The 24558-nt window shown below is 47.7% G+C and overlaps 16 non-coding genes across 16 annotated transcripts; all 16 read left to right on the plus strand.

Annotated features, from left to right (window-relative positions):
* Positions 1 to 1064: 1064 nt before the first annotated feature.
* On the plus strand, positions 1065 to 1255 carry LOC142715902 (U2 spliceosomal RNA). The gene has a single exon (XR_012871220.1). It is a non-coding gene; the product is annotated as a U2 spliceosomal RNA (small nuclear RNA).
* Positions 1256 to 2547: 1292 nt separating this feature from the next.
* On the plus strand, positions 2548 to 2738 carry LOC142715903 (U2 spliceosomal RNA). The gene has a single exon (XR_012871221.1). It is a non-coding gene; the product is annotated as a U2 spliceosomal RNA (small nuclear RNA).
* A 1297-nt stretch (positions 2739 to 4035) lies between these two features.
* LOC142715906 (U2 spliceosomal RNA) lies at positions 4036 to 4226 on the plus strand. Its single transcript, XR_012871223.1, has one exon. It is a non-coding gene; the product is annotated as a U2 spliceosomal RNA (small nuclear RNA).
* A 1308-nt stretch (positions 4227 to 5534) lies between these two features.
* Positions 5535 to 5725, plus strand: LOC142715907 (U2 spliceosomal RNA). Its single transcript, XR_012871224.1, has one exon. It is a non-coding gene; the product is annotated as a U2 spliceosomal RNA (small nuclear RNA).
* Positions 5726 to 7013: 1288 nt separating this feature from the next.
* LOC142715908 (U2 spliceosomal RNA) lies at positions 7014 to 7204 on the plus strand. Its single transcript, XR_012871225.1, has one exon. It is a non-coding gene; the product is annotated as a U2 spliceosomal RNA (small nuclear RNA).
* A 1300-nt stretch (positions 7205 to 8504) lies between these two features.
* Positions 8505 to 8695, plus strand: LOC142715909 (U2 spliceosomal RNA). Its single transcript, XR_012871226.1, has one exon. It is a non-coding gene; the product is annotated as a U2 spliceosomal RNA (small nuclear RNA).
* Positions 8696 to 9983: 1288 nt separating this feature from the next.
* Positions 9984 to 10174, plus strand: LOC142715910 (U2 spliceosomal RNA). The gene has a single exon (XR_012871227.1). It is a non-coding gene; the product is annotated as a U2 spliceosomal RNA (small nuclear RNA).
* Positions 10175 to 11450: 1276 nt separating this feature from the next.
* On the plus strand, positions 11451 to 11641 carry LOC142715911 (U2 spliceosomal RNA). The gene has a single exon (XR_012871228.1). It is a non-coding gene; the product is annotated as a U2 spliceosomal RNA (small nuclear RNA).
* Positions 11642 to 12929: 1288 nt separating this feature from the next.
* LOC142715912 (U2 spliceosomal RNA) lies at positions 12930 to 13120 on the plus strand. Its single transcript, XR_012871229.1, has one exon. It is a non-coding gene; the product is annotated as a U2 spliceosomal RNA (small nuclear RNA).
* Positions 13121 to 14424: 1304 nt separating this feature from the next.
* On the plus strand, positions 14425 to 14615 carry LOC142715913 (U2 spliceosomal RNA). The gene has a single exon (XR_012871230.1). It is a non-coding gene; the product is annotated as a U2 spliceosomal RNA (small nuclear RNA).
* A 1292-nt stretch (positions 14616 to 15907) lies between these two features.
* On the plus strand, positions 15908 to 16098 carry LOC142715914 (U2 spliceosomal RNA). Its single transcript, XR_012871231.1, has one exon. It is a non-coding gene; the product is annotated as a U2 spliceosomal RNA (small nuclear RNA).
* A 1320-nt stretch (positions 16099 to 17418) lies between these two features.
* LOC142715916 (U2 spliceosomal RNA) lies at positions 17419 to 17609 on the plus strand. Its single transcript, XR_012871232.1, has one exon. It is a non-coding gene; the product is annotated as a U2 spliceosomal RNA (small nuclear RNA).
* A 1296-nt stretch (positions 17610 to 18905) lies between these two features.
* On the plus strand, positions 18906 to 19096 carry LOC142715918 (U2 spliceosomal RNA). Its single transcript, XR_012871234.1, has one exon. It is a non-coding gene; the product is annotated as a U2 spliceosomal RNA (small nuclear RNA).
* Positions 19097 to 20404: 1308 nt separating this feature from the next.
* On the plus strand, positions 20405 to 20595 carry LOC142715919 (U2 spliceosomal RNA). The gene has a single exon (XR_012871235.1). It is a non-coding gene; the product is annotated as a U2 spliceosomal RNA (small nuclear RNA).
* A 1292-nt stretch (positions 20596 to 21887) lies between these two features.
* On the plus strand, positions 21888 to 22078 carry LOC142715920 (U2 spliceosomal RNA). The gene has a single exon (XR_012871236.1). It is a non-coding gene; the product is annotated as a U2 spliceosomal RNA (small nuclear RNA).
* A 1292-nt stretch (positions 22079 to 23370) lies between these two features.
* Positions 23371 to 23561, plus strand: LOC142715921 (U2 spliceosomal RNA). The gene has a single exon (XR_012871237.1). It is a non-coding gene; the product is annotated as a U2 spliceosomal RNA (small nuclear RNA).
* Positions 23562 to 24558: the final 997 nt, after the last annotated feature.

Genomic DNA, 24558 nt, shown 5'->3' on the forward strand with positions numbered 1-24558 from the left:
ATTCACCTTCCTTGTCTTCTCTCCGCCCTCCCTTTTAGGTAAGTTAAAGAGCTGCACCTGAGCCAGCCACTGATTGATTGATTGATTGATTGATTGATTGATTGATTGATTGATTGATTGATTGATGCAGCACAACAGTCAAATAGTGGAGTGGAGTAGGGGAACAGCAAACAGCCAATAAAGCAGCCCGCCCGCTCGCCTGCCCGCCACAATGGACCTACCTGTGTACACTAGATGGATGTGATGGAATGTACTGTCGTCCCTACATTTCAAGAAGAAGTAAGAATTGCAGTTGCAACAAAGCCTTGCTTGCCTACAAAGAGAGCAGCAATTTGGATTTGTTACTATGTTACCTAGAAGAATAACAAACTGTGCAAGGATGGAGGTTGTAGGAGCAAGGAGAAGTTGTCTGTAAAGTTGGTGGATGCCTATTTTCCATTTTGCAGTCCCTTGTCTCCCTCTTGTGGCCTCCTGGAGGCAACTAGCTGTGCAAAAAAAAGACAGCCTGGCGGCCGGCTGTTGCAGTGTTGCCCTCTCAGGCAACACTGAGTGACTGACTGAGCCTCACCGTCTTATATAAAGTTCAGACGGAACTTTGCACGTGTCATAGTGGAGCCCTCAGGATTCCAGAGCCAGCTTTCTGACATCATAATGGGGCCTCAGAGATAAAAGCCTGGGCCCAGGCAGTGTTGGTCAGTGCTGCTCAGCAGGCAGCACTGGACTGGACTGGATTACAGCTGATACAAGGTGTGAAGGAACAAGGGGTGGCTGTGGGCATGCACTTGCTGCCGCTGCCAGTGTTTATCTGCATGGCAGCAGGGCATTTGGGCGTTGCCAGGAAGGCGTTTTTATGTAGATTCCTCCTCTTTCAGCACTGCATTGTGGTGCAAGCAAAAGAAGCAAATCCTGTCTGGCTTCCTCTCCGGCCTTTATTCACCTCCCGTGTAGCTGTGAGTGTGTGAGCCTGCAGGGCCCCATGGAATTGCCTAGAAGTAGGCTGAATCGCTGCAAGGGCTGAACAGCAGTATCGGGCAGGCTCGGGCAACGCGCGGCCCGTTCGGGTTATCGCTTCTCGGCCTTTTGGCTAAGATCAAGTGTAGTATCTGTTCTTATCAGTTTAATATCTGATACGTCCCCTATCTGGGGACCATATATTAAATGGATTTTTAGAACAGGGAGATGGAAATAGAGCTTGCTCTGTCCACTCCACGCATTGACCTGGTATTGCAGTATTTCCAGGACCGGTGCACCCTTTCCTTATGTGTTGACTAAAAGCAGATTCCAAAAGTGTTTTTTGTCTTTGCTATTGTTTCTGTCTTTCTGAAGGGATCTCCCCTTTTAATCCCATTATTTCAACACCTGTTGGACAATGCATGAGTGATAAAGAGCTCATTGATTAAATGCAATTAATGAATAGATTGCCACCTCTTGTTGTGTGTCGTCTGTGTTTCTGTGTTTCCGGCATTTCACATTGGAACACCTCATTCACCTTCCTTGTCTTCTCTCCGCCCTCCCTTTTAGGTAAGTTAAAGAGCTGCACCTGAGCCAGCCACTGATTGATTGATTGATTGATTGATTGATTGATTGATTGATTGATTGATTGATTGATGCAGCACAACAGTCAAATAGTGGAGTGGAGTAGGGGAACAGCAAACAGCCAATAAAGCAGCCCGCCCGCTCGCCTGCCCGCCACAATGGACCTACCTGTGTACACTAGATGGATGTGATGGAATGTACTGTCGTCCCTACATTTCAAGAAGAAGTAAGAATTGCAGTTGCAACAAAGCCTTGCTTGCCTACAAAGAGAGCAGCAATTTGGATTTGTTACTATGTTACCTAGAAGAATAACAAACTGTGCAAGGATGGAGGTTGTAGGAGCAAGGAGAAGTTGTCTGTAAAGTTGGTGGATGCCTATTTTCCATTTTGCAGTCCCTTGTCTCCCTCTTGTGGCCTCCTGGAGGCAACTAGCTGTGCAAAAAAAAGACAGCCTGGCGGCCGGCTGTTGCAGTGTTGCCCTCTCAGGCAACACTGAGTGACTGACTGAGCCTCACCGTCTTATATAAAGTTCAGACGGAACTTTGCACGTGTCATAGTGGAGCCCTCAGGATTCCAGAGCCAGCTTTCTGACATCATAATGGGGCCTCAGAGATAAAAGCCTGGGCCCAGGCAGTGTTGGTCAGTGCTGCTCAGCAGGCAGCACTGGACTGGACTGGATTACAGCTGATACAAGGTGTGAAGGAACAAGGGGTGGCTGTGGGCATGCACTTGCTGCCGCTGCCAGTGTTTATCTGCATGGCAGCAGGGCATTTGGGCGTTGCCAGGAAGGCGTTTTTATGTAGATTCCTCCTCTTTCAGCACTGCATTGTGGTGCAAGCAAAAGAAGCAAATCCTGTCTGGCTTCCTCTCCGGCCTTTATTCACCTCCCGTGTAGCTGTGAGTGTGTGAGCCTGCAGGGCCCCATGGAATTGCCTAGAAGTAGGCTGAATCGCTGCAAGGGCTGAACAGCAGTATCGGGCAGGCTCGGGCAACGCGCGGCCCGTTCGGGTTATCGCTTCTCGGCCTTTTGGCTAAGATCAAGTGTAGTATCTGTTCTTATCAGTTTAATATCTGATACGTCCCCTATCTGGGGACCATATATTAAATGGATTTTTAGAACAGGGAGATGGAAATAGAGCTTGCTCTGTCCACTCCACGCATTGACCTGGTATTGCAGTATTTCCAGGACCGGTGCACCCTTTCCTTATGTGTTGACTAAAAGCAGATTCCAAAAGTGTTTTTTGTCTTTGCTATTGTTTCTGTCTTTCTGAAGGGATCTCCCCTTTTAATCCCATTATTTCAACACCTGTTGGACAATGCATGAGTGATAATGAGCTCATTGATTAAATGCAATTAATGAATAGATTGCCACCTCTTGTTGTGTGTCGTCTGTGTTTCTGTGTTTCCGGCATTTCACATTGGAACACCTCATTCACCTTCCTTGTCTTCTCTCCGCCCTCCCTTTTAGGTAAGTTAAAGAGCTGCACCTGAGCCAGCCACTGATTGATTGATTGATTGATTGATTGATTGATTGATTGATTGATTGATTGATTGATTGATTGATGCAGCACAACAGTCAAATAGTGGAGTGGAGTAGGGGAACAGCAAACAGCCAATAAAGCAGCCCGCCCGCTCGCCTGCCCGCCACAATGGACCTACCTGTGTACACTAGATGGATGTGATGGAATGTACTGTCGTCCCTACATTTCAAGAAGTAAGAATTGCAGTTGCAACAAAGCCTTGCTTGCCTACAAAGAGAGCAGCAATTTGGATTTGTTACTATGTTACCTAGAAGAATAACAAACTGTGCAAGGATGGAGGTTGTAGGAGCAAGGAGAAGTTGTCTGTAAAGTTGGTGGATGCCTATTTTCCATTTTGCAGTCCCTTGTCTCCCTCTTGTGGCCTCCTGGAGGCAACTAGCTGTGCAAAAAAAAGACAGCCTGGCGGCCGGCTGTTGCAGTGTTGCCCTCTCAGGCAACACTGAGTGACTGACTGAGCCTCACCGTCTTATATAAAGTTCAGACGGAACTTTGCACGTGTCATAGTGGAGCCCTCAGGATTCCAGAGCCAGCTTTCTGACATCATAATGGGGCCTCAGAGATAAAAGCCTGGGCCCAGGCAGTGTTGGTCAGTGCTGCTCAGCAGGCAGCACTGGACTGGACTGGATTACAGCTGATACAAGGTGTGAAGGAACAAGGGGTGGCTGTGGGCATGCACTTGCTGCCGCTGCCAGTGTTTATCTGCATGGCAGCAGGGCATTTGGGCGTTGCCAGGAAGGCGTTTTTATGTAGATTCCTCCTCTTTCAGCACTGCATTGTGGTGCAAGCAAAAGAAGCAAATCCTGTCTGGCTTCCTCTCCGGCCTTTATTCACCTCCCGTGTAGCTGTGAGTGTGTGAGCCTGCAGGGCCCCATGGAATTGCCTAGAAGTAGGCTGAATCGCTGCAAGGGCTGAACAGCAGTATCGGGCAGGCTCGGGCAACGCGCGGCCCGTTCGGGTTATCGCTTCTCGGCCTTTTGGCTAAGATCAAGTGTAGTATCTGTTCTTATCAGTTTAATATCTGATACGTCCCCTATCTGGGGACCATATATTAAATGGATTTTTAGAACAGGGAGATGGAAATAGAGCTTGCTCTGTCCACTCCACGCATTGACCTGGTATTGCAGTATTTCCAGGACCGGTGCACCCTTTCCTTATGTGTTGACTAAAAGCAGATTCCAAAAGTGTTTTTTGTCTTTGCTATTGTTTCTGTCTTTCTGAAGGGATCTCCCCTTTTAATCCCATTATTTCAACACCTGTTGGACAATGCATGAGTGATAATGAGCTCATTGATTAAATGCAATTAATGAATAGATTGCCACCTCTTGTTGTGTGTCGTCTGTGTTTCTGTGTTTCCGGCATTTCACATTGGAACACCTCATTCACCTTCCTTGTCTTCTCTCCGCCCTCCCTTTTAGGTAAGTTAAAGAGCTGCACCTGAGCCAGCCACTGATTGATTGATTGATTGATTGATTGATTGATTGATTGATTGATTGATTGATTGATTGATTGATTGATTGATGCAGCACAACAGTCAAATAGTGGAGTGGAGTAGGGGAACAGCAAACAGCCAATAAAGCAGCCCGCCCGCTCGCCTGCCCGCCACAATGGACCTACCTGTGTACACTAGATGGATGTGATGGAATGTACTGTCGTCCCTACATTTCAAGAAGAAGTAAGAATTGCAGTTGCAACAAAGCCTTGCTTGCCTACAAAGAGAGCAGCAATTTGGATTTGTTACTATGTTACCTAGAAGAATAACAAACTGTGCAAGGATGGAGGTTGTAGGAGCAAGGAGAAGTTGTCTGTAAAGTTGGTGGATGCCTATTTTCCATTTTGCAGTCCCTTGTCTCCCTCTTGTGGCCTCCTGGAGGCAACTAGCTGTGCAAAAAAAAGACAGCCTGGCGGCCGGCTGTTGCAGTGTTGCCCTCTCAGGCAACACTGAGTGACTGACTGAGCCTCACCGTCTTATATAAAGTTCAGACGGAACTTTGCACGTGTCATAGTGGAGCCCTCAGGATTCCAGAGCCAGCTTTCTGACATCATAATGGGGCCTCAGAGATAAAAGCCTGGGCCCAGGCAGTGTTGGTCAGTGCTGCTCAGCAGGCAGCACTGGACTGGACTGGATTACAGCTGATACAAGGTGTGAAGGAACAAGGGGTGGCTGTGGGCATGCACTTGCTGCCGCTGCCAGTGTTTATCTGCATGGCAGCAGGGCATTTGGGCGTTGCCAGGAAGGCGTTTTTATGTAGATTCCTCCTCTTTCAGCACTGCATTGTGGTGCAAGCAAAAGAAGCAAATCCTGTCTGGCTTCCTCTCCGGCCTTTATTCACCTCCCGTGTAGCTGTGAGTGTGTGAGCCTGCAGGGCCCCATGGAATTGCCTAGAAGTAGGCTGAATCGCTGCAAGGGCTGAACAGCAGTATCGGGCAGGCTCGGGCAACGCGCGGCCCGTTCGGGTTATCGCTTCTCGGCCTTTTGGCTAAGATCAAGTGTAGTATCTGTTCTTATCAGTTTAATATCTGATACGTCCCCTATCTGGGGACCATATATTAAATGGATTTTTAGAACAGGGAGATGGAAATAGAGCTTGCTCTGTCCACTCCACGCATTGACCTGGTATTGCAGTATTTCCAGGACCGGTGCACCCTTTCCTTATGTGTTGACTAAAAGCAGATTCCAAAAGTGTTTTTTGTCTTTGCTATTATTTCTGTCTTTCTGAAGGGATCTCCCCTTTTAATCCCATTATTTCAACACCTGTTGGACAATGCATGAGTGATAAAGAGCTCATTGATTAAATGCAATTAATGAATAGATTGCCACCTCTTGTTGTGTGTCGTCTGTGTTTCTGTGTTTCCGGCATTTCACATTGGAACACCTCATTCACCTTCCTTGTCTTCTCTCCGCCCTCCCTTTTAGGTAAGTTAAAGAGCTGCACCTGAGCCAGCCACTGATTGATTGATTGATTGATTGATTGATTGATTGATTGATTGATTGATTGATGCAGCACAACAGTCAAATAGTGGAGTGGAGTAGGGGAACAGCAAACAGCCAATAAAGCAGCCCGCCCGCTCGCCTGCCCACCACAATGGACCTACCTGTGTACACTAGATGGATGTGATGGAATGTACTGTCGTCCCTACATTTCAAGAAGAAGTAAGAATTGCAGTTGCAACAAAGCCTTGCTTGCCTACAAAGAGAGCAGCAATTTGGATTTGTTACTATGTTACCTAGAAGAATAACAAACTGTGCAAGGATGGAGGTTGTAGGAGCAAGGAGAAGTTGTCTGTAAAGTTGGTGGATGCCTATTTTCCATTTTGCAGTCCCTTGTCTCCCTCTTGTGGCCTCCTGGAGGCAACTAGCTGTGCAAAAAAAAGACAGCCTGGCGGCCGGCTGTTGCAGTGTTGCCCTCTCAGGCAACACTGAGTGACTGACTGAGCCTCACCGTCTTATATAAAGTTCAGACGGAACTTTGCACGTGTCATAGTGGAGCCCTCAGGATTCCAGAGCCAGCTTTCTGACATCATAATGGGGCCTCAGAGATAAAAGCCTGGGCCCAGGCAGTGTTGGTCAGTGCTGCTCAGCAGGCAGCACTGGACTGGACTGGATTACAGCTGATACAAGGTGTGAAGGAACAAGGGGTGGCTGTGGGCATGCACTTGCTGCCGCTGCCAGTGTTTATCTGCATGGCAGCAGGGCATTTGGGCGTTGCCAGGAAGGCGTTTTTATGTAGATTCCTCCTCTTTCAGCACTGCATTGTGGTGCAAGCAAAAGAAGCAAATCCTGTCTGGCTTCCTCTCCGGCCTTTATTCACCTCCCGTGTAGCTGTGAGTGTGTGAGCCTGCAGGGCCCCATGGAATTGCCTAGAAGTAGGCTGAATCGCTGCAAGGGCTGAACAGCAGTATCGGGCAGGCTCGGGCAACGCGCGGCCCGTTCGGGTTATCGCTTCTCGGCCTTTTGGCTAAGATCAAGTGTAGTATCTGTTCTTATCAGTTTAATATCTGATACGTCCCCTATCTGGGGACCATATATTAAATGGATTTTTAGAACAGGGAGATGGAAATAGAGCTTGCTCTGTCCACTCCACGCATTGACCTGGTATTGCAGTATTTCCAGGACCGGTGCACCCTTTCCTTATGTGTTGACTAAAAGCAGATTCCAAAAGTGTTTTTTGTCTTTGCTATTGTTTCTGTCTTTCTGAAGGGATCTCCCCTTTTAATCCCATTATTTCAACACCTGTTGGACAATGCATGAGTGATAATGAGCTCATTGATTAAATGCAATTAATGAATAGATTGCCACCTCTTGTTGTGTGTCGTCTGTGTTTCTGTGTTTCCGGCATTTCACATTGGAACACCTCATTCACCTTCCTTGTCTTCTCTCCGCCCTCCCTTTTAGGTAAGTTAAAGAGCTGCACCTGAGCCAGCCACTGATTGATTGATTGATTGATTGATTGATTGATTGATTGATTGATTGATTGATTGATTGATTGATGCAGCACAACAGTCAAATAGTGGAGTGGAGTAGGGGAACAGCAAACAGCCAATAAAGCAGCCCGCCCGCTCGCCTGCCCGCCACAATGGACCTACCTGTGTACACTAGATGGATGTGATGGAATGTACTGTCGTCCCTACATTTCAAGAAGAAGTAAGAATTGCAGTTGCAACAAAGCCTTGCTTGCCTACAAAGAGAGCAGCAATTTGGATTTGTTACTATGTTACCTAGAAGAATAACAAACTGTGCAAGGATGGAGGTTGTAGGAGCAAGGAGAAGTTGTCTGTAAAGTTGGTGGATGCCTATTTTCCATTTTGCAGTCCCTTGTCTCCCTCTTGTGGCCTCCTGGAGGCAACTAGCTGTGCAAAAAAAAGACAGCCTGGCGGCCGGCTGTTGCAGTGTTGCCCTCTCAGGCAACACTGAGTGACTGACTGAGCCTCACCGTCTTATATAAAGTTCAGACGGAACTTTGCACGTGTCATAGTGGAGCCCTCAGGATTCCAGAGCCAGCTTTCTGACATCATAATGGGGCCTCAGAGATAAAAGCCTGGGCCCAGGCAGTGTTGGTCAGTGCTGCTCAGCAGGCAGCACTGGACTGGACTGGATTACAGCTGATACAAGGTGTGAAGGAACAAGGGGTGGCTGTGGGCATGCACTTGCTGCCGCTGCCAGTGTTTATCTGCATGGCAGCAGGGCATTTGGGCGTTGCCAGGAAGGCGTTTTTATGTAGATTCCTCCTCTTTCAGCACTGCATTGTGGTGCAAGCAAAAGAAGCAAATCCTGTCTGGCTTCCTCTCCGGCCTTTATTCACCTCCCGTGTAGCTGTGAGTGTGTGAGCCTGCAGGGCCCCATGGAATTGCCTAGAAGTAGGCTGAATCGCTGCAAGGGCTGAACAGCAGTATCGGGCAGGCTCGGGCAACGCGCGGCCCGTTCGGGTTATCGCTTCTCGGCCTTTTGGCTAAGATCAAGTGTAGTATCTGTTCTTATCAGTTTAATATCTGATACGTCCCCTATCTGGGGACCATATATTAAATGGATTTTTAGAACAGGGAGATGGAAATAGAGCTTGCTCTGTCCACTCCACGCATTGACCTGGTATTGCAGTATTTCCAGGACCGGTGCACCCTTTCCTTATGTGTTGACTAAAAGCAGATTCCAAAAGTGTTTTTTGTCTTTGCTATTATTTCTGTCTTTCTGAAGGGATCTCCCCTTTTAATCCCATTATTTCAACACCTGTTGGACAATGCATGAGTGATAAAGAGCTCATTGATTAAATGCAATTAATGAATAGATTGCCACCTCTTGTTGTGTGTCGTCTGTGTTTCTGTGTTTCCGGCATTTCACATTGGAACACCTCATTCACCTTCCTTGTCTTCTCTCCGCCCTCCCTTTTAGGTAAGTTAAAGAGCTGCACCTGAGCCAGCCACTGATTGATTGATTGATTGATTGATTGATTGATTGATTGATTGATTGATTGATGCAGCACAACAGTCAAATAGTGGAGTGGAGTAGGGGAACAGCAAACAGCCAATAAAGCAGCCCGCCCGCTCGCCTGCCCACCACAATGGACCTACCTGTGTACACTAGATGGATGTGATGGAATGTACTGTCGTCCCTACATTTCAAGAAGAAGTAAGAATTGCAGTTGCAACAAAGCCTTGCTTGCCTACAAAGAGAGCAGCAATTTGGATTTGTTACTATGTTACCTAGAAGAATAACAAACTGTGCAAGGATGGAGGTTGTAGGAGCAAGGAGAAGTTGTCTGTAAAGTTGGTGGATGCCTATTTTCCATTTTGCAGTCCCTTGTCTCCCTCTTGTGGCCTCCTGGAGGCAACTAGCTGTGCAAAAAAAAGACAGCCTGGCGGCCGGCTGTTGCAGTGTTGCCCTCTCAGGCAACACTGAGTGACTGACTGAGCCTCACCGTCTTATATAAAGTTCAGACGGAACTTTGCACGTGTCATAGTGGAGCCCTCAGGATTCCAGAGCCAGCTTTCTGACATCATAATGGGGCCTCAGAGATAAAAGCCTGGGCCCAGGCAGTGTTGGTCAGTGCTGCTCAGCAGGCAGCACTGGACTGGACTGGATTACAGCTGATACAAGGTGTGAAGGAACAAGGGGTGGCTGTGGGCATGCACTTGCTGCCGCTGCCAGTGTTTATCTGCATGGCAGCAGGGCATTTGGGCGTTGCCAGGAAGGCGTTTTTATGTAGATTCCTCCTCTTTCAGCACTGCATTGTGGTGCAAGCAAAAGAAGCAAATCCTGTCTGGCTTCCTCTCCGGCCTTTATTCACCTCCCGTGTAGCTGTGAGTGTGTGAGCCTGCAGGGCCCCATGGAATTGCCTAGAAGTAGGCTGAATCGCTCCAAGGGCTGAACAGCAGTATCGGGCAGGCTCGGGCAACGCGCGGCCCGTTCGGGTTATCGCTTCTCGGCCTTTTGGCTAAGATCAAGTGTAGTATCTGTTCTTATCAGTTTAATATCTGATACGTCCCCTATCTGGGGACCATATATTAAATGGATTTTTAGAACAGGGAGATGGAAATAGAGCTTGCTCTGTCCACTCCACGCATTGACCTGGTATTGCAGTATTTCCAGGACCGGTGCACCCTTTCCTTATGTGTTGACTAAAAGCAGATTCCAAAAGTGTTTTTTGTCTTTGCTATTGTTTCTGTCTTTCTGAAGGGATCTCCCCTTTTAATCCCATTATTTCAACACCTGTTGGACAATGCATGAGTGATAATGAGCTCATTGATTAAATGCAATTAATGAATAGATTGCCACCTCTTGTTGTGTGTCGTCTGTGTTTCTGTGTTTCCGGCATTTCACATTGGAACACCTCATTCACCTTCCTTGTCTTCTCTCCGCCCTCCCTTTTAGGTAAGTTAAAGAGCTGCACCTGAGCCAGCCACTGATTGATTGATTGATTGATTGATTGATTGATTGATTGATGCAGCACAACAGTCAAATAGTGGAGTGGAGTAGGGGAACAGCAAACAGCCAATAAAGCAGCCCGCCCGCTCGCCTGCCCGCCACAATGGACCTACCTGTGTACACTAGATGGATGTGATGGAATGTACTGTTGTCCCTACATTTCAAGAAGAAGTAAGAATTGCAGTTGCAACAAAGCCTTGCTTGCCTACAAAGAGAGCAGCAATTTGGATTTGTTACTATGTTACCTAGAAGAATAACAAACTGTGCAAGGATGGAGATTGTAGGAGCAAGGAGAAGTTGTCTGTAAAGTTGGTGGATGCCTATTTTCCATTTTGCAGTCCCTTGTCTCCCTCTTGTGGCCTCCTGGAGGCAACTAGCTGTGCAAAAAAAAGACAGCCTGGCGGCCGGCTGTTGCAGTGTTGCCCTCTCAGGCAACACTGAGTGACTGACTGAGCCTCACCGTCTTATATAAAGTTCAGACGGAACTTTGCACGTGTCATAGTGGAGCCCTCAGGATTCCAGAGCCAGCTTTCTGACACCATAATGGGGCCTCAGAGATAAAAGCCTGGGCCCAGGCAGTGTTGGTCAGTGCTGCTCAGCAGGCAGCACTGGACTGGACTGGATTACAGCTGATACAAGGTGTGAAGGAACAAGGGGTGGCTGTGGGCATGCACTTGCTGCCGCTGCCAGTGTTTATCTGCATGGCAGCAGGGCATTTGGGCGTTGCCAGGAAGGCGTTTTTATGTAGATTCCTCCTCTTTCAGCACTGCATTGTGGTGCAAGCAAAAGAAGCAAATCCTGTCTGGCTTCCTCTCCGGCCTTTATTCACCTCCCGTGTAGCTGTGAGTGTGTGAGCCTGCAGGGCCCCATGGAATTGCCTAGAAGTAGGCTGAATCGCTGCAAGGGCTGAACAGCAGTATCGGGCAGGCTCGGGCAACGCGCGGCCCGTTCGGGTTATCGCTTCTCGGCCTTTTGGCTAAGATCAAGTGTAGTATCTGTTCTTATCAGTTTAATATCTGATACGTCCCCTATCTGGGGACCATATATTAAATGGATTTTTAGAACAGGGAGATGGAAATAGAGCTTGCTCTGTCCACTCCACGCATTGACCTGGTATTGCAGTATTTCCAGGACCGGTGCACCCTTTCCTTATGTGTTGACTAAAAGCAGATTCCAAAAGTGTTTTTTGTCTTTGCTATTGTTTCTGTCTTTCTGAAGGGATCTCCCCTTTTAATCCCATTATTTCAACACCTGTTGGACAATGCATGAGTGATAATGAGCTCATTGATTAAATGCAATTAATGAATAGATTGCCACCTCTTGTTGTGTGTCGTCTGTGTTTCTGTGTTTCCGGCATTTCACATTGGAACACCTCATTCACCTTCCTTGTCTTCTCTCCGCCCTCCCTTTTAGGTAAGTTAAAGAGCTGCACCTGAGCCAGCCACTGATTGATTGATTGATTGATTGATTGATTGATTGATTGATTGATTGATTGATGCAGCACAACAGTCAAATAGTGGAGTGGAGTAGGGGAACAGCAAACAGCCAATAAAGCAGCCCGCCCGCTCGCCTGCCCGCCACAATGGACCTACCTGTGTACACTAGATGGATGTGATGGAATGTACTGTCGTCCCTACATTTCAAGAAGAAGTAAGAATTGCAGTTGCAACAAAGCCTTGCTTGCCTACAAAGAGAGCAGCAATTTGGATTTGTTACTATGTTACCTAGAAGAATAACAAACTGTGCAAGGATGGAGGTTGTAGGAGCAAGGAGAAGTTGTCTGTAAAGTTGGTGGATGCCTATTTTCCATTTTGCAGTCCCTTGTCTCCCTCTTGTGGCCTCCTGGAGGCAACTAGCTGTGCAAAAAAAAGACAGCCTGGCGGCCGGCTGTTGCAGTGTTGCCCTCTCAGGCAACACTGAGTGACTGACTGAGCCTCACCGTCTTATATAAAGTTCAGACGGAACTTTGCACGTGTCATAGTGGAGCCCTCAGGATTCCAGAGCCAGCTTTCTGACATCATAATGGGGCCTCAGAGATAAAAGCCTGGGCCCAGGCAGTGTTGGTCAGTGCTGCTCAGCAGGCAGCACTGGACTGGACTGGATTACAGCTGATACAAGGTGTGAAGGAACAAGGGGTGGCTGTGGGCATGCACTTGCTGCCGCTGCCAGTGTTTATCTGCATGGCAGCAGGGCATTTGGGCGTTGCCAGGAAGGCGTTTTTATGTAGATTCCTCCTCTTTCAGCACTGCATTGTGGTGCAAGCAAAAGAAGCAAATCCTGTCTGGCTTCCTCTCCGGCCTTTATTCACCTCCCGTGTAGCTGTGAGTGTGTGAGCCTGCAGGGCCCCATGGAATTGCCTAGAAGTAGGCTGAATCGCTGCAAGGGCTGAACAGCAGTATCGGGCAGGCTCGGGCAACGCGCGGCCCGTTCGGGTTATCGCTTCTCGGCCTTTTGGCTAAGATCAAGTGTAGTATCTGTTCTTATCAGTTTAATATCTGATACGTCCCCTATCTGGGGACCATATATTAAATGGATTTTTAGAACAGGGAGATGGAAATAGAGCTTGCTCTGTCCACTCCACGCATTGACCTGGTATTGCAGTATTTCCAGGACCGGTGCACCCTTTCCTTATGTGTTGACTAAAAGCAGATTCCAAAAGTGTTTTTTGTCTTTGCTATTGTTTCTGTCTTTCTGAAGGGATCTCCCCTTTTAATCCCATTATTTCAACACCTGTTGGACAATGCATGAGTGATAATGAGCTCATTGATTAAATGCAATTAATGAATAGATTGCCACCTCTTGTTGTGTGTCGTCTGTGTTTCTGTGTTTCCGGCATTTCACATTGGAACACCTCATTCACCTTCCTTGTCTTCTCTCTGCCCTCCCTTTTAGGTAAGTTAAAGAGCTGCACCTGAGCCAGCCACTGATTGATTGATTGATTGATTGATTGATTGATTGATTGATTGATTGATTGATTGATTGATTGATTGATGCAGCACAACAGTCAAATAGTGGAGTGGAGTAGGGGAACAGCAAACAGCCAATAAAGCAGCCCGCCCGCTCGCCTGCCCGCCACAATGGACCTACCTGTGTACACTAGATGGATGTGATGGAATGTACTGTCGTCCCTACATTTCAAGAAGAAGTAAGAATTGCAGTTGCAACAAAGCCTTGCTTGCCTACAAAGAGAGCAGCAATTTGGATTTGTTACTATGTTACCTAGAAGAATAACAAACTGTGCAAGGATGGAGGTTGTAGGAGCAAGGAGAAGTTGTCTGTAAAGTTGGTGGATGCCTATTTTCCATTTTGCAGTCCCTTGTCTCCCTCTTGTGGCCTCCTGGAGGCAACTAGCTGTGCAAAAAAAAGACAGCCTGGCGGCCGGCTGTTGCAGTGTTGCCCTCTCAGGCAACACTGAGTGACTGACTGAGCCTCACCGTCTTATATAAAGTTCAGACGGAACTTTGCACGTGTCATAGTGGAGCCCTCAGGATTCCAGAGCCAGCTTTCTGACATCATAATGGGGCCTCAGAGATAAAAGCCTGGGCCCAGGCAGTGTTGGTCAGTGCTGCTCAGCAGGCAGCACTGGACTGGACTGGATTACAGCTGATACAAGGTGTGAAGGAACAAGGGGTGGCTGTGGGCATGCACTTGCTGCCGCTGCCAGTGTTTATCTGCATGGCAGCAGGGCATTTGGGCGTTGCCAGGAAGGCGTTTTTATGTAGATTCCTCCTCTTTCAGCACTGCATTGTGGTGCAAGCAAAAGAAGCAAATCCTGTCTGGCTTCCTCTCCGGCCTTTATTCACCTCCCGTGTAGCTGTGAGTGTGTGAGCCTGCAGGGCCCCATGGAATTGCCTAGAAGTAGGCTGAATCGCTGCAAGGGCTGAACAGCAGTATCGGGCAGGCTCGGGCAACGCGCGGCCCGTTCGGGTTATCGCTTCTCGGCCTTTTGGCTAAGATCAAGTGTAGTATCTGTTCTTATCAGTTTAATATCTGATACGTCCCCTATCTGGGGACCATATATTAAATGGATTTTTAGAACAGGGAGATGGAAATAGAGCTTGCTCTGTCCACTCCACGCATTGACCTGGTATTGCAGTATTTCCAGGACCGGTGCACCCTTTCCTTATGTGTTGACTAAAAGCAGATTCCAAAAGTGTTTTTTGTCTTTGCTATTGTTTCTGTCTTTCTGAAGGGATCTCCCCTTTTAATCCCATTATTTCAACACCTGTTGGACAATGCATGAGTGATAATGAGCTCATTGATTAAATGCAATTAATGAATAGATTGCCACCTCTTGTTGTGTGTCGTCTGTGTTTCTGTGTTTCCGGCATTTCACATTGGAACACCTCATTCACCTTCCTTGTCTTCTCTCCGCCCTCCCTTTTAGGTAAGTTAAAGAGCTGCACCTGAGCCAGCCACTGATTGATTGATTGATTGATTGATTGATTGATTGATTGATTGATTGATTGATTGATGCAGCACAACAGTCAAATAGTGGAGTGGAGTAGGGGAACAGCAAACAGCCAATAAAGCAGCCCGCCCGCTCGCCTGCCCGCCACAATGGACCTACCTGTGTACACTAGATGGATGTGATGGAATGTACTGTCGTCCCTACATTTCAAGAAGAAGTAAGAATTGCAGTTGCAACAAAGCCTTGCTTGCCTACAAAGAGAGCAGCAATTTGGATTTGTTACTATGTTACCTAGAAGAATAACAAACTGTGCAAGGATGGAGGTTGTAGGAGCAAGGAGAAGTTGTCTGTAAAGTTGGTGGATGCCTATTTTCCATTTTGCAGTCCCTTGTCTCCCTCTTGTGGCCTCCTGGAGGCAACTAGCTGTGCAAAAAAAAGACAGCCTGGCGGCCGGCTGTTGCAGTGTTGCCCTCTCAGGCAACACTGAGTGACTGACTGAGCCTCACCGTCTTATATAAAGTTCAGACGGAACTTTGCACGTGTCATAGTGGAGCCCTCAGGATTCCAGAGCCAGCTTTCTGACATCATAATGGGGCCTCAGAGATAAAAGCCTGGGCCCAGGCAGTGTTGGTCAGTGCTGCTCAGCAGGCAGCACTGGACTGGACTGGATTACAGCTGATACAAGGTGTGAAGGAACAAGGGGTGGCTGTGGGCATGCACTTGCTGCCGCTGCCAGTGTTTATCTGCATGGCAGCAGGGCATTTGGGCGTTGCCAGGAAGGCGTTTTTATGTAGATTCCTCCTCTTTCAGCACTGCATTGTGGTGCAAGCAAAAGAAGCAAATCCTGTCTGGCTTCCTCTCCGGCCTTTATTCACCTCCCGTGTAGCTGTGAGTGTGTGAGCCTGCAGGGCCCCATGGAATTGCCTAGAAGTAGGCTGAATCGCTGCAAGGGCTGAACAGCAGTATCGGGCAGGCTCGGGCAACGCGCGGCCCGTTCGGGTTATCGCTTCTCGGCCTTTTGGCTAAGATCAAGTGTAGTATCTGTTCTTATCAGTTTAATATCTGATACGTCCCCTATCTGGGGACCATATATTAAATGGATTTTTAGAACAGGGAGATGGAAATAGAGCTTGCTCTGTCCACTCCACGCATTGACCTGGTATTGCAGTATTTCCAGGACCGGTGCACCCTTTCCTTATGTGTTGACTAAAAGCAGATTCCAAAAGTGTTTTTTGTCTTTGCTATTGTTTCTGTCTTTCTGAAGGGATCTCCCCTTTTAATCCCATTATTTCTACACCTGTTGGACAATGCATGAGTGATAATGAGCTCATTGATTAAATGCAATTAATGAATAGATTGCCACCTCTTGTTGTGTGTCGTCTGTGTTTCTGTGTTTCCGGCATTTCACATTGGAACACCTCATTCACCTTCCTTGTCTTCTCTCCGCCCTCCCTTTTAGGTAAGTTAAAGAGCTGCACCTGAGCCAGCCACTGATTGATTGATTGATTGATTGATTGATTGATTGATTGATTGATTGATTGATTGATTGATTGATTGATTGATTGATTGATTGATGCAGCACAACAGTCAAATAGTGGAGTGGAGTAGGGGAACAGCAAACAGCCAATAAAGCAGCCCGCCCGCTCGCCTGCCCGCCACAATGGACCTACCTGTGTACACTAGATGGATGTGATGGAATGTACTGTCGTCCCTACATTTCAAGAAGAAGTAAGAATTGCAGTTGCAACAAAGCCTTGCTTGCCTACAAAGAGAGCAGCAATTTGGATTTGTTACTATGTTACCTAGAAGAATAACAAACTGTGCAAGGATGGAGGTTGTAGGAGCAAGGAGAAGTTGTCTGTAAAGTTGGTGGATGCCTATTTTCCATTTTGCAGTCCCTTGTCTCCCTCTTGTGGCCTCCTGGAGGCAACTAGCTGTGCAAAAAAAAGACAGCCTGGCGGCCGGCTGTTGCAGTGTTGCCCTCTCAGGCAACACTGAGTGACTGACTGAGCCTCACCGTCTTATATAAAGTTCAGACGGAACTTTGCACGTGTCATAGTGGAGCCCTCAGGATTCCAGAGCCAGCTTTCTGACATCATAATGGGGCCTCAGAGATAAAAGCCTGGGCCCAGGCAGTGTTGGTCAGTGCTGCTCAGCAGGCAGCACTGGACTGGACTGGATTACAGCTGATACAAGGTGTGAAGGAACAAGGGGTGGCTGTGGGCATGCACTTGCTGCCGCTGCCAGTGTTTATCTGCATGGCAGCAGGGCATTTGGGCGTTGCCAGGAAGGCGTTTTTATGTAGATTCCTCCTCTTTCAGCACTGCATTGTGGTGCAAGCAAAAGAAGCAAATCCTGTCTGGCTTCCTCTCCGGCCTTTATTCACCTCCCGTGTAGCTGTGAGTGTGTGAGCCTGCAGGGCCCCATGGAATTGCCTAGAAGTAGGCTGAATCGCTGCAAGGGCTGAACAGCAGTATCGGGCAGGCTCGGGCAACGCGCGGCCCGTTCGGGTTATCGCTTCTCGGCCTTTTGGCTAAGATCAAGTGTAGTATCTGTTCTTATCAGTTTAATATCTGATACGTCCCCTATCTGGGGACCATATATTAAATGGATTTTTAGAACAGGGAGATGGAAATAGAGCTTGCTCTGTCCACTCCACGCATTGACCTGGTATTGCAGTATTTCCAGGACCGGTGCACCCTTTCCTTATGTGTTGACTAAAAGCAGATTCCAAAAGTGTTTTTTGTCTTTGCTATTGTTTCTGTCTTTCTGAAGGGATCTCCCCTTTTAATCCCATTATTTCAACACCTGTTGGACAATGCATGAGTGATAATGAGCTCATTGATTAAATGCAATTAATGAATAGATTGCCACCTCTTGTTGTGTGTCGTCTGTGTTTCTGTGTTTCCGGCATTTCACATTGGAACACCTCATTCACCTTCCTTGTCTTCTCTCCGCCCTCCCTTTTAGGTAAGTTAAAGAGCTGCACCTGAGCCAGCCACTGATTGATTGATTGATTGATTGATTGATTGAGTGATTGATTGATTGATTGATTGATTGATGCAGCACAACAGTCAAATAGTGGAGTGGAGTAGGGGAACAGCAAACAGCCAATAAAGCAGCCCGCCCGCTCGCCTGCCCGCCACAATGGACCTACCTGTGTACACTAGATGGATGTGATGGAATGTACTGTCGTCCCTACATTTCAAGAAGAAGTAAGAATTGCAGTTGCAACAAAGCCTTGCTTGCCTACAAAGAGAGCAGCAATTTGGATTTGTTACTATGTTACCTAGAAGAATAACAAACTGTGCAAGGATGGAGGTTGTAGGAGCAAGGAGAAGTTGTCTGTAAAGTTGGTGGATGCCTATTTTCCATTTTGCAGTCCCTTGTCTCCCTCTTGTGGCCTCCTGGAGGCAACTAGCTGTGCAAAAAAAAGACAGCCTGGCGGCCGGCTGTTGCAGTGTTGCCCTCTCAGGCAACACTGAGTGACTGACTGAGCCTCACCGTCTTATATAAAGTTCAGACGGAACTTTGCACGTGTCATAGTGGAGCCCTCAGGATTCCAGAGCCAGCTTTCTGACATCATAATGGGGCCTCAGAGATAAAAGCCTGGGCCCAGGCAGTGTTGGTCAGTGCTGCTCAGCAGGCAGCACTGGACTGGACTGGATTACAGCTGATACAAGGTGTGAAGGAACAAGGGGTGGCTGTGGGCATGCACTTGCTGCCGCTGCCAGTGTTTATCTGCATGGCAGCAGGGCATTTGGGCGTTGCCAGGAAGGCGTTTTTATGTAGATTCCTCCTCTTTCAGCACTGCATTGTGGTGCAAGCAAAAGAAGCAAATCCTGTCTGGCTTCCTCTCCGGCCTTTATTCACCTCCCGTGTAGCTGTGAGTGTGTGAGCCTGCAGGGCCCCATGGAATTGCCTAGAAGTAGGCTGAATCGCTGCAAGGGCTGAACAGCAGTATCGGGCAGGCTCGGGCAACGCGCGGCCCGTTCGGGTTATCGCTTCTCGGCCTTTTGGCTAAGATCAAGTGTAGTATCTGTTCTTATCAGTTTAATATCTGATACGTCCCCTATCTGGGGACCATATATTAAATGGATTTTTAGAACAGGGAGATGGAAATAGAGCTTGCTCTGTCCACTCCACGCATTGACCTGGTATTGCAGTATTTCCAGGACCGGTGCACCCTTTCCTTATGTGTTGACTAAAAGCAGATTCCAAAAGTGTTTTTTGTCTTTGCTATTATTTCTGTCTTTCTGAAGGGATCTCCCCTTTTAATCCCATTATTTCAACACCTGTTGGACAATGCATGAGTGATAAAGAGCTCATTGATTAAATGCAATTAATGAATAGATTGCCACCTCTTGTTGTGTGTCGTCTGTGTTTCTGTGTTTCTGGCATTTCACATTGGAACACCTCATTCACCTTCCTTGTCTTCTCTCCGCCCTCCCTTTTAGGTAAGTTAAAGAGCTGCACCTGAGCCAGCCACTGATTGATTGATTGATTGATTGATTGATTGATTGATTGATTGATTGATTGATTGATTGATTGATTGATTGATGCAGCACAACAGTCAAATAGTGGAGTGGAGTAGGGGAACAGCAAACAGCCAATAAAGCAGCCCGCCCGCTCGCCTGCCCGCCACAATGGACCTACCTGTGTACACTAGATGGATGTGATGGAATGTACTGTCGTCCCTACATTTCAAGAAGAAGTAAGAATTGCAGTTGCAACAAAGCCTTGCTTGCCTACAAAGAGAGCAGCAATTTGGATTTGTTACTATGTTACCTAGAAGAATAACAAACTGTGCAAGGATGGAGGTTGTAGGAGCAAGGAGAAGTTGTCTGTAAAGTTGGTGGATGCCTATTTTCCATTTTGCAGTCCCTTGTCTCCCTCTTGTGGCCTCCTGGAGGCAACTAGCTGTGCAAAAAAAAGACAGCCTGGCGGCCGGCTGTTGCAGTGTTGCCCTCTCAGGCAACACTGAGTGACTGACTGAGCCTCACCGTCTTATATAAAGTTCAGACGGAACTTTGCACGTGTCATAGTGGAGCCCTCAGGATTCCAGAGCCAGCTTTCTGACATCATAATGGGGCCTCAGAGATAAAAGCCTGGGCCCAGGCAGTGTTGGTCAGTGCTGCTCAGCAGGCAGCACTGGACTGGACTGGATTACAGCTGATACAAGGTGTGAAGGAACAAGGGGTGGCTGTGGGCATGCACTTGCTGCCGCTGCCAGTGTTTATCTGCATGGCAGCAGGGCATTTGGGCGTTGCCAGGAAGGCGTTTTTATGTAGATTCCTCCTCTTTCAGCACTGCATTGTGGTGCAAGCAAAAGAAGCAAATCCTGTCTGGCTTCCTCTCCGGCCTTTATTCACCTCCCGTGTAGCTGTGAGTGTGTGAGCCTGCAGGGCCCCATGGAATTGCCTAGAAGTAGGCTGAATCGCTCCAAGGGCTGAACAGCAGTATCGGGCAGGCTCGGGCAACGCGCGGCCCGTTCGGGTTATCGCTTCTCGGCCTTTTGGCTAAGATCAAGTGTAGTATCTGTTCTTATCAGTTTAATATCTGATACGTCCCCTATCTGGGGACCATATATTAAATGGATTTTTAGAACAGGGAGATGGAAATAGAGCTTGCTCTGTCCACTCCACGCATTGACCTGGTATTGCAGTATTTCCAGGACCGGTGCACCCTTTCCTTATGTGTTGACTAAAAGCAGATTCCAAAAGTGTTTTTTGTCTTTGCTATTGTTTCTGTCTTTCTGAAGGGATCTCCCCTTTTAATCCCATTATTTCAACACCTGTTGGACAATGCATGAGTGATAATGAGCTCATTGATTAAATGCAATTAATGAATAGATTGCCACCTCTTGTTGTGTGTCGTCTGTGTTTCTGTGTTACCGGCATTTCACATTGGAACACCTCATTCACCTTCCTTGTCTTCTCTCCGCCCTCCCTTTTAGGTAAGTTAAAGAGCTGCACCTGAGCCAGCCACTGATTGATTGATTGATTGATTGATTGATTGATTGATTGATTGATTGATTGATTGATGCAGCACAACAGTCAAATAGTGGAGTGGAGTAGGGGAACAGCAAACAGCCAATAAAGCAGCCCGCCCGCTCGCCTGCCCGCCACAATGGACCTACCTGTGTACACTAGATGGATGTGATGGAATGTACTGTTGTCCCTACATTTCAAGAAGAAGTAAGAATTGCAGTTGCAACAAAGCCTTGCTTGCCTACAAAGAGAGCAGCAATTTGGATTTGTTACTATGTTACCTAGAAGAATAACAAACTGTGCAAGGATGGAGGTTGTAGGAGCAAGGAGAAGTTGTCTGTAAAGTTGGTGGATGCCTATTTTCCATTTTGCAGTCCCTTGTCTCCCTCTTGTGGCCTCCTGGAGGCAACTAGCTGTGCAAAAAAAAGACAGCCTGGCGGCCGGCTGTTGCAGTGTTGCCCTCTCAGGCAACACTGAGTGACTGACTGAGCCTCACCGTCTTATATAAAGTTCAGACGGAACTTTGCACGTGTCATAGTGGAGCCCTCAGGATTCCAGAGCCAGCTTTCTGACATCATAATGGGGCCTCAGAGATAAAAGCCTGGGCCCAGGCAGTGTTGGTCAGTGCTGCTCAGCAGGCAGCACTGGACTGGACTGGATTACAGCTGATACAAGGTGTGAAGGAACAAGGGGTGGCTGTGGGCATGCACTTGCTGCCGCTGCCAGTGTTTATCTGCATGGCAGCAGGGCATTTGGGCGTTGCCAGGAAGGCGTTTTTATGTAGATTCCTCCTCTTTCAGCACTGCATTGTGGTGCAAGCAAAAGAAGCAAATCCTGTCTGGCTTCCTCTCCGGCCTTTATTCACCTCCCGTGTAGCTGTGAGTGTGTGAGCCTGCAGGGCCCCATGGAATTGCCTAGAAGTAGGCTGAATCGCTGCAAGGGCTGAACAGCAGTATCGGGCAGGCTCGGGCAACGCGCGGCCCGTTCGGGTTATCGCTTCTCGGCCTTTTGGCTAAGATCAAGTGTAGTATCTGTTCTTATCAGTTTAATATCTGATACGTCCCCTATCTGGGGACCATATATTAAATGGATTTTTAGAACAGGGAGATGGAAATAGAGCTTGCTCTGTCCACTCCACGCATTGACCTGGTATTGCAGTATTTCCAGGACCGGTGCACCCTTTCCTTATGTGTTGACTAAAAGCAGATTCCAAAAGTGTTTTTTGTCTTTGCTATTGTTTCTGTCTTTCTGAAGGGATCTCCCCTTTTAATCCCATTATTTCAACACCTGTTGGACAATGCATGAGTGATAATGAGCTCATTGATTAAATGCAATTAATGAATAGATTGCCACCTCTTGTTGTGTGTCGTCTGTGTTTCTGTGTTTCCGGCATTTCACATTGGAACACCTCATTCACCTTCCTTGTCTTCTCTCCGCCCTCCCTTTTAGGTAAGTTAAAGAGCTGCACCTGAGCCAGCCACTGATTGATTGATTGATTGATTGATTGATTGATTGATTGATTGATTGATTGATTGATGCAGCACAACAGTCAAATAGTGGAGTGGAGTAGGGGAACAGCAAACAGCCAATAAAGCAGCCCGCCCGCTCGCCTGCCCGCCACAATGGACCTACCTGTGTACACTAGATGGATGTGATGGAATGTACTGTCGTCCCTACATTTCAAGAAGAAGTAAGAATTGCAGTTGCAACAAAGCCTTGCTTGCCTACAAAGAGAGCAGCAATTTGGATTTGTTACTATGTTACCTAGAAGAATAACAAACTGTGCAAGGATGGAGGTTGTAGGAGCAAGGAGAAGTTGTCTGTAAAGTTGGTGGATGCCTATTTTCCATTTTGCAGTCCCTTGTCTCCCTCTTGTGGCCTCCTGGAGGCAACTAGCTGTGCAAAAAAAAGACAGCCTGGCGGCCGGCTGTTGCAGTGTTGCCCTCTCAGGCAACACTGAGTGACTGACTGAGCCTCACCGTCTTATATAAAGTTCAGACGGAACTTTGCACGTGTCATAGTGGAGCCCTCAGGATTCCAGAGCCAGCTTTCTGACATCATAATGGGGCCTCAGAGATAAAAGCCTGGGCCCAGGCAGTGTTGGTCAGTGCTGCTCAGCAGGCAGCACTGGACTGGACTGGATTACAGCTGATACAAGGTGTGAAGGAACAAGGGGTGGCTGTGGGCATGCACTTGCTGCCGCTGCCAGTGTTTATCTGCATGGCAGCAGGGCATTTGGGCGTTGCCAGGAAGGCGTTTTTATGTAGATTCCTCCTCTTTCAGCACTGCATTGTGGTGCAAGCAAAAGAAGCAAATCCTGTCTGGCTTCCTCTCCGGCCTTTATTCACCTCCCGTGTAGCTGTGAGTGTGTGAGCCTGCAGGGCCCCATGGAATTGCCTAGAAGTAGGCTGAATCGCTGCAAGGGCTGAACAGCAGTATCGGGCAGGCTCGGGCAACGCGCGGCCCGTTCGGGTTATCGCTTCTCGGCCTTTTGGCTAAGATCAAGTGTAGTATCTGTTCTTATCAGTTTAATATCTGATACGTCCCCTATCTGGGGACCATATATTAAATGGATTTTTAGAACAGGGAGATGGAAATAGAGCTTGCTCTGTCCACTCCACGCATTGACCTGGTATTGCAGTATTTCCAGGACCGGTGCACCCTTTCCTTATGTGTTGACTAAAAGCAGATTCCAAAAGTGTTTTTTGTCTTTGCTATTGTTTCTGTCTTTCTGAAGGGATCTCCCCTTTTAATCCCATTATTTCAACACCTGTTGGACAATGCATGAGTGATAATGAGCTCATTGATTAAATGCAATTAATGAATAGATTGCCACCTCTTGTTGTGTGTCGTCTGTGTTTCTGTGTTTCCGGCATTTCACATTGGAACACCTCATTCACCTTCCTTGTCTTCTCTCCGCCCTCCCTTTTAGGTAAGTTAAAGAGCTGCACCTGAGCCAGCCACTGATTGATTGATTGATTGATTGATTGATTGATTGATTGATTGATTGATTGATTGATTGATGCAGCACAACAGTCAAATAGTGGAGTGGAGTAGGGGAACAGCAAACAGCCAATAAAGCAGCCCGCCCGCTCGCCTGCCCGCCACAATGGACCTACCTGTGTACACTAGATGGATGTGATGGAATGTACTGTCGTCCCTACATTTCAAGAAGAAGTAAGAATTGCAGTTGCAACAAAGCCTTGCTTGCCTACAAAGAGAGCAGCAATTTGGATTTGTTACTATGTTACCTAGAAGAATAACAAACTGTGCAAGGATGGAGGTTGTAGGAGCAAGGAGAAGTTGTCTGTAAAGTTGGTGGATGCCTATTTTCCATTTTGCAGTCCCTTGTCTCCCTCTTGTGGCCTCCTGGAGGCAACTAGCTGTGCAAAAAAAAGACAGCCTGGCGGCCGGCTGTTGCAGTGTTGCCCTCTCAGGCAACACTGAGTGACTGACTGAGCCTCACCGTCTTATATAAAGTTCAGACGGAACTTTGCACGTGTCATAGTGGAGCCCTCAGGATTCCAGAGCCAGCTTTCTGACACCATAATGGGGCCTCAGAGATAAAAGCCTGGGCCCAGGCAGTGTTGGTCAGTGCTGCTCAGCAGGCAGCACTGGACTGGACTGGATTACAGCTGATACAAGGTGTGAAGGAACAAGGGG

The sequence above is a fragment of the Rhinoderma darwinii genome, unplaced genomic scaffold (genome assembly GCF_050947455.1).
Source record: "Rhinoderma darwinii isolate aRhiDar2 unplaced genomic scaffold, aRhiDar2.hap1 Scaffold_446, whole genome shotgun sequence".
NCBI classification, from domain to species: domain Eukaryota; kingdom Metazoa; phylum Chordata; class Amphibia; order Anura; family Rhinodermatidae; genus Rhinoderma; species Rhinoderma darwinii.